Source organism: Pongo abelii, chromosome 7, assembly GCF_028885655.2.
Source record: "Pongo abelii isolate AG06213 chromosome 7, NHGRI_mPonAbe1-v2.0_pri, whole genome shotgun sequence".
Taxonomy (NCBI): Eukaryota; Metazoa; Chordata; class Mammalia; order Primates; family Hominidae; genus Pongo; species Pongo abelii.
In genome coordinates this window covers 56492343-56508838 of record NC_071992.2, presented here as the reverse complement: position 1 = coordinate 56508838, position 16496 = coordinate 56492343, and the positions used below count along the sequence as shown (strand labels likewise).

The following is a 16496-nucleotide window of genomic DNA, read 5'->3' as shown; positions in this document are numbered from 1 at the left end:
GCTCAATGAAATCTGAGAGGACACAAACAAATGGGAAAACATTCCATGCTCATGGATAGGAAGAATCAATATCATGAAAATGGCCAAAATGCCCAAAGTGATTTACAGATTTAATGCTATTCCCATCACGCTACCATTGACTTTCTTCACAAAACTAGAAAAAAACTACTTTAAAAGTAATGTGGAACCAAAAAAGTGCCCATATAGCCAAGACCATCCTAAGCAAAAAGAACAAAGATGGAGGCATTACATTACCCTACTTCAAACTATACTACAAGTTTACAGTAACCAAAGCAGCATGGTACTGGTACAAAAACAGATACATAGACCAATGGAATAGAATAGCAATCTCAGAAATAAGACTGCACATCTACAACCATCTGATCTTTGACAAACCTGACAAAAACAAGTAACGGGGAAAAGATTCCTTATTTAGTAAGTGGTGCCGGGAGAACTGGCTAGCCATATGCAGAAAATTGAAACTGAACCCCTTCCTCACATCTTACACAAAAATTAACTCAAGATGAATTAAAGACTTCGATGTAAAACGCAAAAGTAAAAAAAAAAAAAAAAAACCCAGAAGAAAATCCAGGCAATACCATTCATAACATAGGCATAGGCAAAGATTTCATGACAAAAATGTCAAAAGCAATTGCAACAAAAGCAAAAATTGACAAATGGGATCTAATTAAACTAAAGAGCTTCTGCACAGCAAAACGAGCTATCATTAGAGCAAACAGGCAACCTACAGAGTGGGAGAAAATTTTTGCAATCTATCTATCTGACAAAGGTCTAATATGCAGAATCTTCAAGGAACTTAAACAAATTTATAAGAAAAAAAATGAACAACCCCATTAAAAAGTGGGCAAAGCCCATTAACAAACACTTCTCAAAAGAAGACATATATGTGGTCAAGAAACATAAAAAAAGCTCAACATCACTGATCATTACAGGAATGCACATCAAAACCACAATGAGATATGATCTCACACCTGTCAGAATGGTGATTATTAAAAAGTCAAGAAACAACAGATGCTGGCGAGGCTATGGAGAAATAGGAGTGCTTTTCCACTGTTGGTGAGAATGTAAATTAGTTCCCCCATTGTGGAAGACATTGTAGCAATTCCTTAAAGACCTAGAACCAGAAATAGCATTTGACACAGCAATCTCATTACTGGGTATATACACCCAAAAGAATATAAATTATTCTATTATAAAAATACATGCTTATGTATGTTCATTGCAGCACTATTCACAATAACAAAGATGTGGAATCAACCCAAATGCCCATCAATGATAGACTATAAAGAAAATGTGGTACATACACACCATGGAATACTATGCCGCCATAAAATGGAACAAGATCCTGTCCTTTGTAGGGACACTTAGCTGCCTTTAATTGAGACTTTGATTGTACCATTCAGATTGTGGCACTTTGGTCCAATTATAGCAGTATTCTGGATGTCAGCATCTTTGCTAGCTGTGCATCCACAAAGCCTTTGACTTAAAAGACATTTGCGAATCAAGCTCCCAGGACCCAACATTGTATTCAAATTCTACAAATGACTCAGCCTCATTATAACACAACAGAGCCACAAAAATACGGCCCACATCAACCCTAGTGGGTATCCATTTGGGAAGGATACCCTAGTCCGACACTGCCCTAGCTCAAGACCACGCCATTAAAGATGACATGCCTCCTGCCTCCCAACCAACTACGAGCAGTGCCAACTACACCAGCACGTGGAATGTCTTGCCATTCACAGGAGACCAGAGGCTCTTGGTTTTCCAGTAGCTGGTTACACTGCTGACTTCTGTTTTAAAAAAGCAAGACCCACAAAACTGGAGTAACTTTCCAGACTTTACAGACACCTATAAAACTCTAAGTTCTGCTCCCTGTGATTGTAATTCCACTCTATACCAGGTTAAGCCCTTATGAGACCAAGTCCAATGCCTCCTTAATGCTTCTAAGATTCGGGTTCCTGCTAATCCCACCCACTTCTCCTGACTAAAGGGTAACCTAACTGAAGTATCTACCCTGTGTGCTCTCCCAGGAGTAAAAGGAGCATCTGCTGGTCTCCCACTGTCAAACCATTTATTCCCTTCCATCCTCTTCCCCTTCACTTTCTCATTGTCAGTATCCCTACTCCCACCCCCATCTCTTCCATCCTAACAGCATCTTCTCCTCTTGCCCTCTAAAAGACTACATAAGTAAAATTCAAACCCACTGTCCCAGCTTCTCTGATATTTATACGGACATCCAAAATACAAACACATTTGACTGAAGTAGACTCTTCTGCACTGACTATCCATAACTCATCACCCTGCCTCCACATATCCCACACCACACATTTACCCAACTGATAATTTCCCCAGAGATGAAAAATACTGAGAAATGAAAACCACTTCCAAACGGCCTTTTGTCCTGTATTGTGGTGCCCCCTCATGGCAAGTGGCAACTGCACTCATATTTCCTCAATACATACCACAGATGGGCTACCCAATGAACAACTGCATATTCTCACCTTATGCCCAACAAAAGCCACTGTCTTCCTCCAGTCCTATTCTTTAGTAATTTCCCTTTACCTAAATCAAGGTACAATTTTCCAATCTAAAGGTAATGCCACAAAACAATATTGTGCCCCAACCAACAAGGGTGTTTATCCCCTCTCCTTTGCCCTTCCATTACTCTGAAACTGGAAGCCACGAGATGCATTCTGGCCTCTCTTGGCATTCCTATTTATATAAATGTTAATTATTCTTTCCCCACCCAGCCAAATGTCATTGATGTGCCACGTTCGTACCTATAATACTGGGACTCACCACTGCTCTGGGACTTGCTGCAATGGCCACAAGGACCATTGCTTTAGCCCAACAGTCAAAAATAATTGACGCTACCCTACAAATGTCCAAAATTCGAGTATATCGTATTTCTAAATTACAGCAAATATTAGTTCTGCTAGACCAGGGAGCTTTGGCAAAAATGTTTTTTGACAGTAAATTTGTCCTTGATTATATGTTAACTAGTCAAAGAGGTGTTCGTAACATTATTAGAGCTTCTGGTTGTAGGTGGGTTAACACCACCAGTCAAGAGGTCATTCTAACAGAAAGCCTAGATCACAAAACCATCACCCTAAAAAAAACATGCCTTACATATTTAACACACTCTGAAATCCAGTCAAAATATGACTAAAGGCCCTTGCCATGACTGATGTATTCTCCCGGCCAACACCAAACAAATGGGAGCCTGGTTACAAGTCAGCCTTCAGGGACTTGTCACATTTCTACTTGGTTTCTTCCTTGTTATTGTCATAATAAAATGTTTTCTATGCTGTTTGGTGCAACTTAGGCCTTATTCTGTAGAAGTCTCCTCTACTATTCAGGCCACTCAAATACCCCAAATAATTGAGTTCAAAATCGACATCAAGATATAAAGGAGTCAGTGACTAAATATATTTTATATATGGTATTTTTATTGATTATTGTGCTGTCTTGACCTAGTATGGAGGCCTCTGCTAGAGGCTGGTCAGTTTCCTCTCTTGAGCAGCTGATTAAATCCACACCCCAACCACTTCCCTTATCAGGTTCTCACACTCCGGGGCCACTATGTACCCACTCTAATCACCACAGGGCCAGATATCAGACAATTAAGGACAGCGCCCATGCCCCAAAGCCTGCGAAAATTATGCAAATTATTCAACCTAGCTAACCCCACCCTTTTTGCTCTACATAAGCTGCCCTTTCCCCCTCCAGCTTGTGGTACCCGGTCCTCAGGTGCAACCCCTTGCGTGGTCCTCTGTGGCAGCCTTCTCTCATTTGGAGCTGTAAGTAACAAAGACTTCTGCCTTTCATCTAGCTGAGCATTGAAGTGTTTTGTCCGACAGCCAAAAGAATCTTTAAATCTTATAAAATACAGTCGTACCTACATCTTAATTACTATTCAATGAATGAAAGCTGTAAAGTTTAAAAAGCCTTTATAGTTTTTCTAAACCTTTTATATTTATCAAGCAGATATCTGTAAATCTGAAAAGGATAATATAAATTACCTTTTTTTTTTTTGAGACAGAGTCTTACTTGGCAGCCTAGGCTGGAGCACGGTGGCACCATCTCTGCTAACTGTAACCTCTGCCTCCCAGGTTCAAGTGATTCTCCTGCCTCAGCCTCCCGAGTAGCTGGGATTACAGGCACATGCCACCACACCTGGCTAATTATTGTATTTTTAGTAGAGGGGATTTCACCATGTTTGCAAGGCTTGTCTCGAACTACTGACCTCAGGTGATCTGCCCTCCTCAGCCTCCCAAAGTGCTGGGACTACTGCAGGCATGAGCCACCGCAACCGGCCAATATAAATTACCATTTAAACTTATTCCATGACTAATGTTCAATTTGACGTTAATTCCCCTAAACAATTAATGCAATTGATAGACTTGGTTAATTAAGTTCCTTTAAATATTATATATTATATCAATTACAAATTTATTCTACCTGAATCTCTCAAACATTTCAAATGCCTGACACATTAGTATCTTTTATACATCTTGCAAGTTTACAAAAGGAGGGAGGGGGTTCTAATAATTAAAGCAATTCCAGTAAAAGTAATAAACCAAATGTATGCAGTACTAAGTTATGTTCTCTTGAACATTCAAACACTGTGTATAGACTGAAGAAAATGCTCTTGTACTTTAAAATTGAAATTATATGGTTCATATATCTTATTTTCTAATATATCAGGTTATATTAAATGCTTCAAGTAACTTAACAAACAATCTTTCATAGGTTATCTCAAGGATTAAATAATTAAATTTCTAAAGTTAATACAAACGTGTTAATACTGTGGATTTGACTAACTTCAACATTCTTATAGTTATTTCTCTCTTCTCCCAGTATTGTAAAGCCACTTATGCAAATAAAGAGAATAGAAAGATGTATGATCTGATTGGGCTGAGGATACTGTATCAGAGAATCAAGGCCAGGGTTGAAGTGTCAGTTAAAGAATTTGAGAGAGGGTCAGGGACCTAATTAGGTACCACACATGGCCAGGGTGCCTCTACACAACCCAAAAGTCAATCTGCTGGGCATCTCCTTGAGGTAACAGAGCTTTCCAAACTCACAATGTTTCATGCAGTCTAGTATATCATGTGTACCCTTACCTAGTTTTATTTTATTTATTTATTTATTTATTTATTTATTTATTTATTTATTTTTGAGACAGTGTCTCTGTCGCCAGGCTGGAGTGCAGTGGTGGAATCTCGGCTCACTGTAACCTCTGCCTCCTGGGTTCAAGCAATTCTCTTGCCTCAGTCTCCCGAGTAGCTGGGACTACAGGCATGTGACACCACGCCTGTCTAATTTTTGTATTTTTAGTAGAGACAGGGTTTCACCATGTTGGCCAGGATTGTCTCAATCTCTTGACCTCTGATGATCCGCCTGCCTCGGCCTCCCAAAGTGCTAGGATTATAGGTGTGAGGCACCGTGCCCGGCCCCCTTACCCAATTTTTAAAGTTACCTCTTTCATAACTTTTTTGTTTTTTTGAGACAGAATCTCACTCTGTCAACCAGGTTGGAGTGTAGTGTCACGATCTCTGCTCACTGCAACCTCTGCCTCCCGGTTCAAGCAATTCTCATGTCTCAGCCTCCCAAGTAGCTGGGATTACAAGTATGCGCCACCACGCCCAGCCAATTTTTGTATTTTTAGTAGAGATGGGGTTTCACCATGTTGGCCAGGCTGGTCCCAAACTCCTGACCTCAAGCAATCAACCAGCCTGGACCTCCCAAAGTACTGGGATTAAAGGCGTGAGCCACCATGCCCAGCTTCTTTTATAACTTATAACTGTGTAATTTGATAGTTGAAATTCCCTCTGTAGGATATTATTCAGTACTGGACTGAATTTAATCTCTTTATTGCCTGATTGGGGTCAACTTGTGTTTTACGTGTTTTATATCCAGTTCAATATCAAGAATCCTTTTGTCATTTTATTGGCCATTCCCTACGTGATTAACACTATCTACTGAACACTGTATCTTAGAATATTACCCACATTTGCATCAAGCTCATGATCTATAGCTCACCTACATCCACCATTCTATTTTTGAAATTTGGGATAGCAATTGCCAGGATACAGTTGTTCTGCCTGAGTCTTCACTGCACCTCAAGTTATTTTGAGGTTCATCCATCTTATCTGAACTTTCTCTGTGCTCTGGATTTTATTTCTCTCCAAGAGACACAAACTCATTTAGAGCATGTAGATCTTCCCTTGGGATGTTTCTGCCTATTTTATTCCTTGTTTCTATCATGCCAACATTTGTTCTAATCTTTCTATTTGTTCTAATTTTTTTTTTCAAAAGAAAAGGAAAAAAACAGGTATTTTAGGCACCACTGGTCAGTGTAGGGCCGGTGGGTGGGACATGGCATTAGATGTGCTAGTTGAGCAGAGCTGTGCTGTTAATTTTCTGAAAGTGGTAACAAAATACATAAAATAAAACAGTGCAATGCCAGGACAGGCCAGCATGAGATAGGTGAGTTCTTCCCTCCGAAGCCTTCCTTCCAGGCTGTTTTATGTGCCTTTCCTTAGTGTGTCCTTCCTGTCTAATTAGGTTTCTCTCATTGCCCTTGTCCTAATGTTTTACAGTTATCTAAGGTGGAATAGCACAGTGGAGAGAAGCAAAAATATTGGAGTGAGACAGACTTAGGCAGAGGTGGCAATATTGTAAAAATAATGATGCTTAAGATGTAAGACTATTCATTGCTTGATTTACTTCCAAGATCCCAGAAGGGCACAAGAAATGTGTTCACACAATCATATGTTTTAAATAAAATTTGCAAAAGATATTTAACCACAATCAGTCAACCCCATTATCATTTTACTCTGACTGTCCGGCATCATATTTCCTGTATCAGGTGGTATTGGAGGGTCTGTGGGCATTTTTGAGACCCAAATGGGGGAAGTTGAGTTGAGAATAATTTCAGTTTGGCTTTAGTGGGACATATTTATGTGGGTGTCAGTCATATCTGTATATTGATAATTTATTGCTAGCCATTCAGGGTAGCATCCACTATGCCAAAACAAATATGCAGGGCCAGAAGTCATATCAAAAAGTGAAAGTGTGCTTCCCAATGGCTCCCAGGTTCAGAAATTTGTAGGTTATTGAAGAGAAGCAGATGGTGAAATGCACAGAGACAAAGCTAATCCAGGGAAAATAATTTCAATCATCCAGTGTGTAAAGCTGCAGACAGAGAATTTGGTTTTAGAATTTGACCAGAAAACCTAGTTAAGACAGGTTCTGTCAGGAATGTATCTGATAATGTCTTATGTACAATTAAAACCACATCATACGTTACAAAATTTTTTTGATGAAAATAGTACAAAATTAAAGAATCCTGTGTATTAAGACGCAAACCTATAGCAGTACTTCAAATGTGTGTGAAATTTTATGAATCCCAGTATTAATAAGAACAAACATAAATTTTAATCAACTGTGCTTGAAATAAGACTGAAATATCTTTCTATTCTCTCTACAGAAAATAATATAAAATTTTTGTTATATGAAGAGATAATCCAGAATTATGAAATTAAAATATAGATAAAAGCTATTAGAGAATTCTGTCTGGCATTGGCTGAATATAAAATATTGTTTTTTTGATTATGTGATATTTTTGATATTTAACTTTATAAAATATTTGATTTATTATAAATCATTTTCTTGTTCTAAATAGATATTCACTTTTGTCACTAATTTTATTATTAATTTTGTATTCTTTTTGTGGTAAAATTAAATTTACTACTTTAAACATTTTAAGGTATACAGGTCTGTGGCATTAAGTACATTGACGTTGCTGTGCAACCCCCATCGCGCATCATCTCCATAACTTTTTCATCTTTCCAAATGGAAACTCCATATTCATTAAACAATAACCCCCCACTCCTTCCTTCCCCGAGCTCTGGCAGCAATTATTCTATTTTCTAGCTCGATAAATTTGACTATTCTAGTTATCCCATATAAGTGGAATCACACAGTATTTGTCCTTTTGTATATGGCTTATTTCACTTAGCACAGTGTCTTCAATCTTCATCCATATTGCAGCATGTATCATTTCTTTTTAAGGCTGAATAATATTCCCTTGTATATACAGTAGTCCCCCTTATCTGTGAGGATACGTTACAAGACAATACATGAAACCATGGCTGGTACCGAACCCTATAAACACTATGTTTTTTTTCCTTATACAAACACACCTATGATAAAGTTTAAATTATAAATTAGGAATAGGAAGAGATTAACAACAATAACTAATAATAAAATAGAACAACTATAACAATATATCATAATAAAAGTTATGTGAATGTAGTCTCTCTCTCTCAAAATATTGCATTGTACCGTACTCACCTTTCTTGTGATGGGAGATGCTGTGATGTCTCTGTGATGAGATGACAGGAGGTGAATGATGTAAGCATTGTGATGTAGCCATAGGCTACTACTGATCTTCCTTATTTCTGAATCTGTGTAACCAGCCCTTTGCGGTGTGGTGTCACTCATTTCTTGCTTGCTGAAGTCTTCGTAGATGCTCAGTGCTTTCTGGTGCAACAGGTTGTTATCAAAACATGTTTTCTATTCATGTCTTCCACCCACCCATTTAAAGTCTTTTCCGTCTTAACAAAACACCCATCTTCCACTGTAGCTGTAACTTTTACAGTTTGAGTTGCAACAGCAACACTAGCATGAATTTCTTTTTCCTCCTTCACAATTGCCTGGATAGAAGATTTGTTCTTACCATAGATCTTAGCAACCTCAGTATATGACTTTTTTCCTTTCCTTATTAAGCCAAAAGTTTTCAAATTTTCACTTAAAGGAAGGACTGATGGCTTCTCTTTGGCATATCCAAATTACCAGCATCACAAGTCTTGGGCTTTGGGACCATTATGAAGTAAAATAAAGGTTACTTGAACACAAGCACTGCAACATGGCAACAGCAAATCTGATAACTGAGAAGGCTACTAAGTGACTAAGGGGAGGGCAGTGTGTACAGAGGCGATACGATGGACAAAGGGAAGATTCACGGCCCCATCAGGATGGAGTGGGATGCTGTGAGATGTCATCACACTACTCAGAATGGCATACAATTGAAAACGTATTAATTATTTCTGGAGGTTTCCATTTAATAATTTTGGACTGTGGTGGATCATACATAACTGAAACAGAGGAAAGCAAAGCTTTGGTTAAGGGGGAAACTACTGTATATATAGTACCACATTTTGTTTATTCATTCATCTGACGATAAACACTGGGTTTGTTTCCACCTTTGGACTATTGTGAATAACGCTGCTATGAATACAGGTGTACAAATATCTGTAGAAGCCCCTGTTCTCAGTTCTTTCAGATATATACTCAGAAGTGGAATGCTGGACCATAAGGTAGTTCTGTGTTTAATTCTTTGAGGAATCACTATACTGCTTTCCACAATGGCAACAGCTCTTTACATTCCCACCAGAAATGCACAAGGGTTCTCATTTCTCCACATCATCACCAACACTAGTTTTCTGCTGTATTTTTGTCTGGTTGGTTTTCTTTTTGTTTCGTAGTAGCCATCTGATGAGTACAAAGTGCATAATTTTTTAAAGACGGCCTCCCAAAAACCTGGGTCTTCTCTGTGCTCGCGTCTGAATTTTAGTTCTACCATGGCATATGGTCCATCGTCCATGATTTTGTTTCCTCGCTTGTAAAATGAGGATAAAAATAAACATGACTCTAGGATTGTTTTAAAGATTTGGTGAAATAATATATGTGAAACCATTAGCACGTAGTCTACACTTAAAAAGTAGCAATCCCTTTCATTATTATTTACTTACTTGTCTTTCTCCTGTACAACATTATGAGCTCCTCACTCATTTTCTGTCCTCAACACCCAGCATAGGACCTGACATATACTTGGTGTTTAATGGAGGTTTGATGGTTGAGCTTAAAATCATCCATAGAAGACAGGCCACAATTCTTTTAGTCACAATGCATATAGAAGTCAAAAGTTCCTCAGTGAAGAGGAACTGAAAGTAAATATCAGAACCTTGCTGCTCTGTAATTCACTGAGTGCAATCAAGTCTTTATCAACACAGTAAAACCTTTACTGTTCTCATTCTCTAAAGTAGCTTCACTCACGCTCAGCAAATGATTTTATTTTTCTCATTAAGTTGTAAATCATATTACCTCTCTGGGTATTGCTTTAGACAAATATTTGTATTGGGTGGACCCTACCTGACTACTGCTGACAAGATTCTGGTGCACCAAAGGGCAAGAAAGTTTCAATGGCATGTGATTTAGGATGCTGCCCCAGCTGGGCTGATTTCTGCTTAGGTGTACTACACATGGCATTAAAGCCTGCAATATTCAGAGACCCCATTCTTTGGGGGTTGCCTTAGGATTCATGAAAGCCCAGAAACTGTATTCAAAATTGTGAGCGTGTGTGTATACGCACACACACCTGAGAATATGTGCACTTTCAAAGGAAACAAACCTAACTTTTGTCATAATTTCAAAGGAATGCATGACCAAAAGAATTAAGACTAACAGACCTAGAATGCCTAGGGTGGCAGAATCATTATCAAGCCAGAGGCTTACCTTTAGGAAAAGAAACAGGTCTTGAAACAATTTGTGGCATGAGTTCAGATCTTTAGGGGAACTAGAACCCCCAATTACTAGGACCAAGGCACAGAATCAGCTAACCAAACTCCAAGGATGAAGAGTCATTGGAGTTGGCAGGGCAATTTAAATCTCCTTTAAACTCCCTCTAACTGCACATAAGTTAGATCCAGAATCTGTGGATCCATCCTAAAGATGGCAGTAGTCATTATAGCTGGGAGCTATTCAGAGAGGCATTCAAATATCACAGTGTGTCATATGTTAAATGCAGACAACCAAAGGTGATAGAATTATGACATCAAATTTAAAATTCTTAGAAGTATCCAGAATAGTATGAAAATGTAAATTTAGCACTTCTAAGATCCATTTAAACACAATGGCAAATTATATTTTAACCTATTTTGTGTCTTAATCTGATAAGAAGAAATTTGAAATTGTGCATCTTTTAATACAGGACTGAATGAAATAATTTCTGAGAAAAGTCAATAAAAATAAATATTAGCTGAGAAAAGAAAATCTAAGACATAAATTTAAAATAGTGTATCCGTACATACTTATACTACAGGTTGTCATACATTTTGACAGTACTTGTAATTTTTAGAAAATTGAAATTACTTTCTATTTACTCTCTGTAAATAAAAAGCATCTCTACTGAGACATGGTTACTGAGTTCCATATTTACAGAAATGAGCTAGAATGTTTTACTCTCTAACTACAATAAAATCACCCAAGGTGATCATAAAGTTCCCATATCTCTTTCTAAAAAATAAAAATAAAATAGAACAAAGCTAAAAGATTTTAAAACTTTAAAAAAAAATCCAAGGTCTTAGTACTATTAAAAAATGCCTAAGTTTAGAGAGTTTTGATTCAATTTCCTCTTAATTTCACTCTTCCCATGATAATCAGTCACTACCATTTGTATCCCCAGAGGTTTGAATGAAGTCTGACAAAAGTTTACTTCAATTGATTTCCTGCCATTCTGAGATAGGCTGAGACTTTCAAAGTGAAGGAAAAACAGTACAAATAAACATATAAAATACAAGAAGCATAAATCTTTATGGGCTTATAAATTACAGGTATTAATATACAACAATCACTAGTTCTCTAGAACAGTCCTAACCTATTCTATGGCTGTGCCATCTAGCCCTTAATGACAGGGTTCAGCTTCAAAGAGAGCTGGTTCAACATCTCCCCATTTCAGTTCCTGGCCTGATTCCGAAAGGTTTGGTGTCATGTTATTTCTCACTACAGAGGAAAAAGTTTGCTGGACACATTAAACCCTACGTAGCCAAATTCCAGGGATCTTATTTGGTCATATATTACTTGGCTACTTGTTGAACTGTAATCCTATCCTCTACATACAAGTCCAGGACTATAACAGTTTCTTAATCATAAGTAAAAGTAATTTCCAATTAATAAGAAACAGACTCACATGGGTAACAGGCGTAAGGGATGAATGAAAAACATCAAGACTAACCCACCATAGTGCCAGGGTTCCCATTCATTTCCCCTTCAGGTAGCCATTTGGAGTATACTTTTAAAAGAGAACCCTGTTCACATGCTTTCTCTTAAGTACAACTTTTGCATCAACCAAACGTGGACTAGCTATTATGATGCAAAGGACCACGGGAAGCTGCTCTGGCTAAACATCTCCTTCTTGCTGGTCCTACCAGTCCACCGCATTTCATTGTTCAAAATGCATTTCTTTACTTAAGATCGTTGGAGTTGAAAATCACTATGTAAAGCAAAGATGTGACTGGAAGTTACCACATTAAGCTCTTTTCTGTCATTAATGCATTGATATGAATTTGTTTCAAGATGGTTAACTAGCCAAGGTTAGGCATTGAAAGTTGGACAGATGCATCCTAGGCAAGCCGGGGTGATCTCCAAAGTGGGGTAACCAAGAGCATTAGGAAACTGAAGTTGGAAAAGAGAGGGTAGCATGAAAGATGAAATCTGATATAAATAAGGGGGTAGCAGGGCAAAGCCATTTCACAGATCTGTAAACAAACTGCAATGCTGACCTCTGGTTTCCCTAACATAAGAGCTTTCACAAAGTAAACATGTTATTTAAAAATAATATCTCAAATAGCCATGCAGTTATGATGCACAGTTTAACTGAGGCAGGGGAGATTCTCAGAGGGAAGAACCCAGAGATCAGGGTTCAAGGCTGGGAGAGAAGTGGCTACTTCCTTGGAAATGTTCCTAGGTGTCCTGATCTGCCACTGAGCTACAGCCTTCAAACTCAAACTGCAAGGGAAGCTTTTTTCGAGCCTCCCTGGAAAAAACCCATGACCCCAAAATCCTTCCCTCGAAACTCCGTCCAGAGGCTTGGTACTGCTTCAAGTAGAAAATCTGATTTGGATTCTGGGAAGGAGGACCTGTTGGAAAGTTACAAGATTGACATGACAGTGACAAGTCTGGAACCTCCTGGCTCTGATGCACAGTGCTTGAACTCCCTTAGAAATGAAGCATTGCCCCCAAGATAGTATAAAGTTACAGTTATCTAAAGTTTTCTCTCTTTTTTTTTTTACCTGTTTCTCTTTCTCCAAAAAAAAGTTTAATTTTAAGAACAATGAAAAATCAATCTTAAACAATTATAGGGAAACCCAAAAGAGCACACTGTGCATTTCAGCTACTTCAGTCACAATGAAACAATCATTAAAAAGATATTATGTTTCACACAAAGAAAATGTGAAAAAAAAACCCTCCATACTGTTAAAGCAATCATGTACCACAACTAAAGACAGGTAGAGTTTTTAAATTTTAAATTTGGCCGGGTGCGGTGGCTCACACCTGTAATCTCAGCACTTTGGGAGGCAGAGAAGGGCAGATCACGAGGTCAGGAGTTCAAGACCAGCCTAGCCAACATGGTGAAACCTCATCTCTACTAAAAATACAAAAAAATTACCGGGGCATGGTGGCACACTCGTCTAGTCCCAGCTACTCAGGAGACTGAGGCATGAGAATTGCTTGAACCTGGGAGGCAGAGTTTGTGGTGAGCCGAGATTGCGCCACTGCACGCCAGCCTGACAACAGAGTGAGATTCTGCCTCAAAATAATAATTATTATTATTTTATTTAATTTTTTAATTTTAAAATTACAAATGATTCGTAAACATTCTGTCCTCTCTTCTTTCAATATTTTATTTATTTTCTAATATGTATAACTAGCTGGAAAATTGTACAGTTCATATTCTTTTATAACTAATGAAAAGAAAATAAGTGAGATTTAATATATATAAATAATTTTCTATTATTCTTTAATGCTTTTTATTTATTTAGTGCTTTTGTTTTATACAACATACAAAATACTACCGCAGCACATGTAGTGTAATAGACAGCTTAGTCGTAATCTTACTTTTCAAAAAATTGTATATAATACATAATCTCAACCCCAGTATCAGATATCACTTGTGTACATCTTGCCTTTATTCCTATTCTTGCTTCTGGAAATCTTAGCCATTTCTGGCAAAGGGTATACAAGGAATAGTTCTAAAGCAGTGGCTCTCTAAGTGTGTTCCTCAGAGCAGCAGTATCAGCATCACCTGGGACTTGCTAGAAATGCAGATTCTCAGCTTCCATCCCAGACCTACTGAATCAGAAACTCTGAAGGTGAGGCTGGGCAATCTGTGTTTTAACAAAGCCCTCTGATGCACAGAAATGTTTGAGAACCACTCAATTAAAGGAACCACAAGGCAAATATTTTTTACATGCTTCAGAACTTATCCCTAGCTTTGTTTTTCTCTTTTCAATCATTTAATTTAGATGTTTTCTCTTATGCCACAGAGTTGAGTGAGATTTCCCTGACTCCCTTGGTTTTTTTCAAACAAGTACATTTCTTTTCCTCTTAGGAGTATAATTATCATGTAGATCGTACAAAATAAAATAACTTCTCCATGTGTTCATCTGCTTAGGAGATTTCCAATTTTATAAGGCAATAAAATAGTATTCAAAAGGGGGCACAATAGCTATATTGACATGTCAGTAGACATGTAGAAACTATAGAAATGGTTTTTTCCTCTTATAAACTTTTTTTATTGGTTAAAACAAGATTTTATTAAAATATTGGCTTATTTTTAGGCAAGAAATTTTTAATTTTTAAATTCTATAATCTGTCTCTTGGAAATTCTTCAGATTAATATCTCAAAATCTTATAAACTTTTAAATATGAGGTTAAGAAAAAATTTAAATAATTTTATTACAAAAATGATATATGTTCTTTGCAACTATCAAACAATACAGATGTAAATCAAGTAACAATTAACAATCTGTCATCTTTTAAAATCATAGTCTCTTCAAGGCAACAAATGTTACCAGATTGGTGTTTCTTTCTAATCTCTCTTCACTGAATGCATAAGTGTGTAGATGCAAAACAATTTTATATGCAAAATCAGGATCATATTATGCCATTGCTCTTCAATTCACTTTTTACACTTAAAGTATCACAAATGCACTTGTCTAGTATCACTATTTAATTCCATTCCCCTTTAGGTTATTTTGAAATGCCTGCTCTTATAAACATTGATTCAGTTAGCATCCTTGCACATTTATTTCCAATTACTCTTGTTAATTTTTCAATTACACAGACTCCTAAATGGGGAATATTTGAATCTAACTCTATGTCCATTTATAATTTAATTAAATGCTGCAAATGAATTATTGGAGTACTTCGTGTTTCCACAGGAATATTATCAGTCTTTTGAATTTTGCCTCCCATTCCCATGGTCTCTCATTGTTTTGATCTACGTTTCTCTAAACAGTGGTCACATAGATGATCTTTTCTCACACTGTTGGCCATTGGCTATTTTGTGAGCAAAAGGTCAAAAGTCTTCCTTGGAGGCTAAGGGGGAAAAGTGACCTTTTGAAGCTCAGGGTGAGAAACAGCATGATGGGTAGCACACAGTAACTCACACCTGTAATCCTAACACTTTGGGAGGCTGAAGTGGGAGGATCACTTGTGCTCAGGAGTTCGAAACCAGCCTGGGCAACATAGTGGGACCTCATCTCTACAAGGAATCTTAAAAAAAAAAAAAAAAGAAGAAAGAGCATGGTGGGGCTTCTTCCCTCCTTAACTGTGTGGATTAACAATAGTTCTGCTCAAAGTTGCAGTTCCTCTCCAGGGCTGCTAAAGTTGGCCTGCAGAACCAAGCTGTACATAGGACATTGGCAAAGGCAATTTTTCTCCAAAGACCAAGAGACATCTACTGGGTTTCACTGACTGCACTCACTCAGGGAGCCAAGGGTTCTGAGTTCCTTATCCCAGGGCAAAACATCAACCCTGTACCTAGAGGAGACACTGCCCTCTGCCTGGGTCTATAAAAGCCTTCATTATTTTGGAGGTCCCTAGGCCTTGCTTATTCTACTGATTGACTCTAACCTGCAGGGCACTAGCAAGAAGAGGGAGGTCATGGATATGCAAGGAAATTGTCATCTGTCCCAATATTTTGTATTTTCTTCATGTGTATGGCCACAGTTGTTCTCCCTGAACTTAAAAATAAATTAACAAGCCCAGGCTATACTGAAGGTGAAGAGGAGATGGTTTTAAAATAAGTTTTAAAGGGAATCAACAATTTATAAATTTATTAAAATATAACACAAGTAAAGTGCATAAAATGATTTACCAGTTCTTCCAAATGCTCATTTTAAAGCAAAAGCCCTGTGTACGAATGAGTGCAGAACACTGTGGCACAAAGTCCATCTTTGGCTTCCCCAGCCTGCAATGTGAGAGATTCCTTTTACCATAATAATATTAGGGAGGCTCTGTCTAGCCAAGCAGTGCTCATTTTCTTAAGTCATAGAGGTTTATCATGTCAGGCAAAGTTCAGAATCATTTAATCTCACCTTTCATCATCCATGTTGGTAGAG

The 16496-nt window shown here is 37.7% G+C and overlaps 1 protein-coding gene across 2 annotated transcripts in view; it reads left to right on the top strand.

Annotated features, from left to right (window-relative positions):
* The first annotated feature begins 3703 nt into the window (after positions 1-3703).
* LOC129053569 (carbonic anhydrase 1-like) overlaps positions 3704-16496 on the top strand; it is a 52535-nt gene continuing 39742 nt past the window's right edge. Inside the window, exon 1 of one of the 2 annotated variants that reach the window (XM_063726630.1) lies at positions 3704-3824. The gene's annotated coding sequence lies outside the window, so the exon portion shown is untranslated. The remainder of the gene's footprint in view (positions 3825-16496) is intronic. The other variant, XM_063726631.1, reaches the window with a different exon arrangement.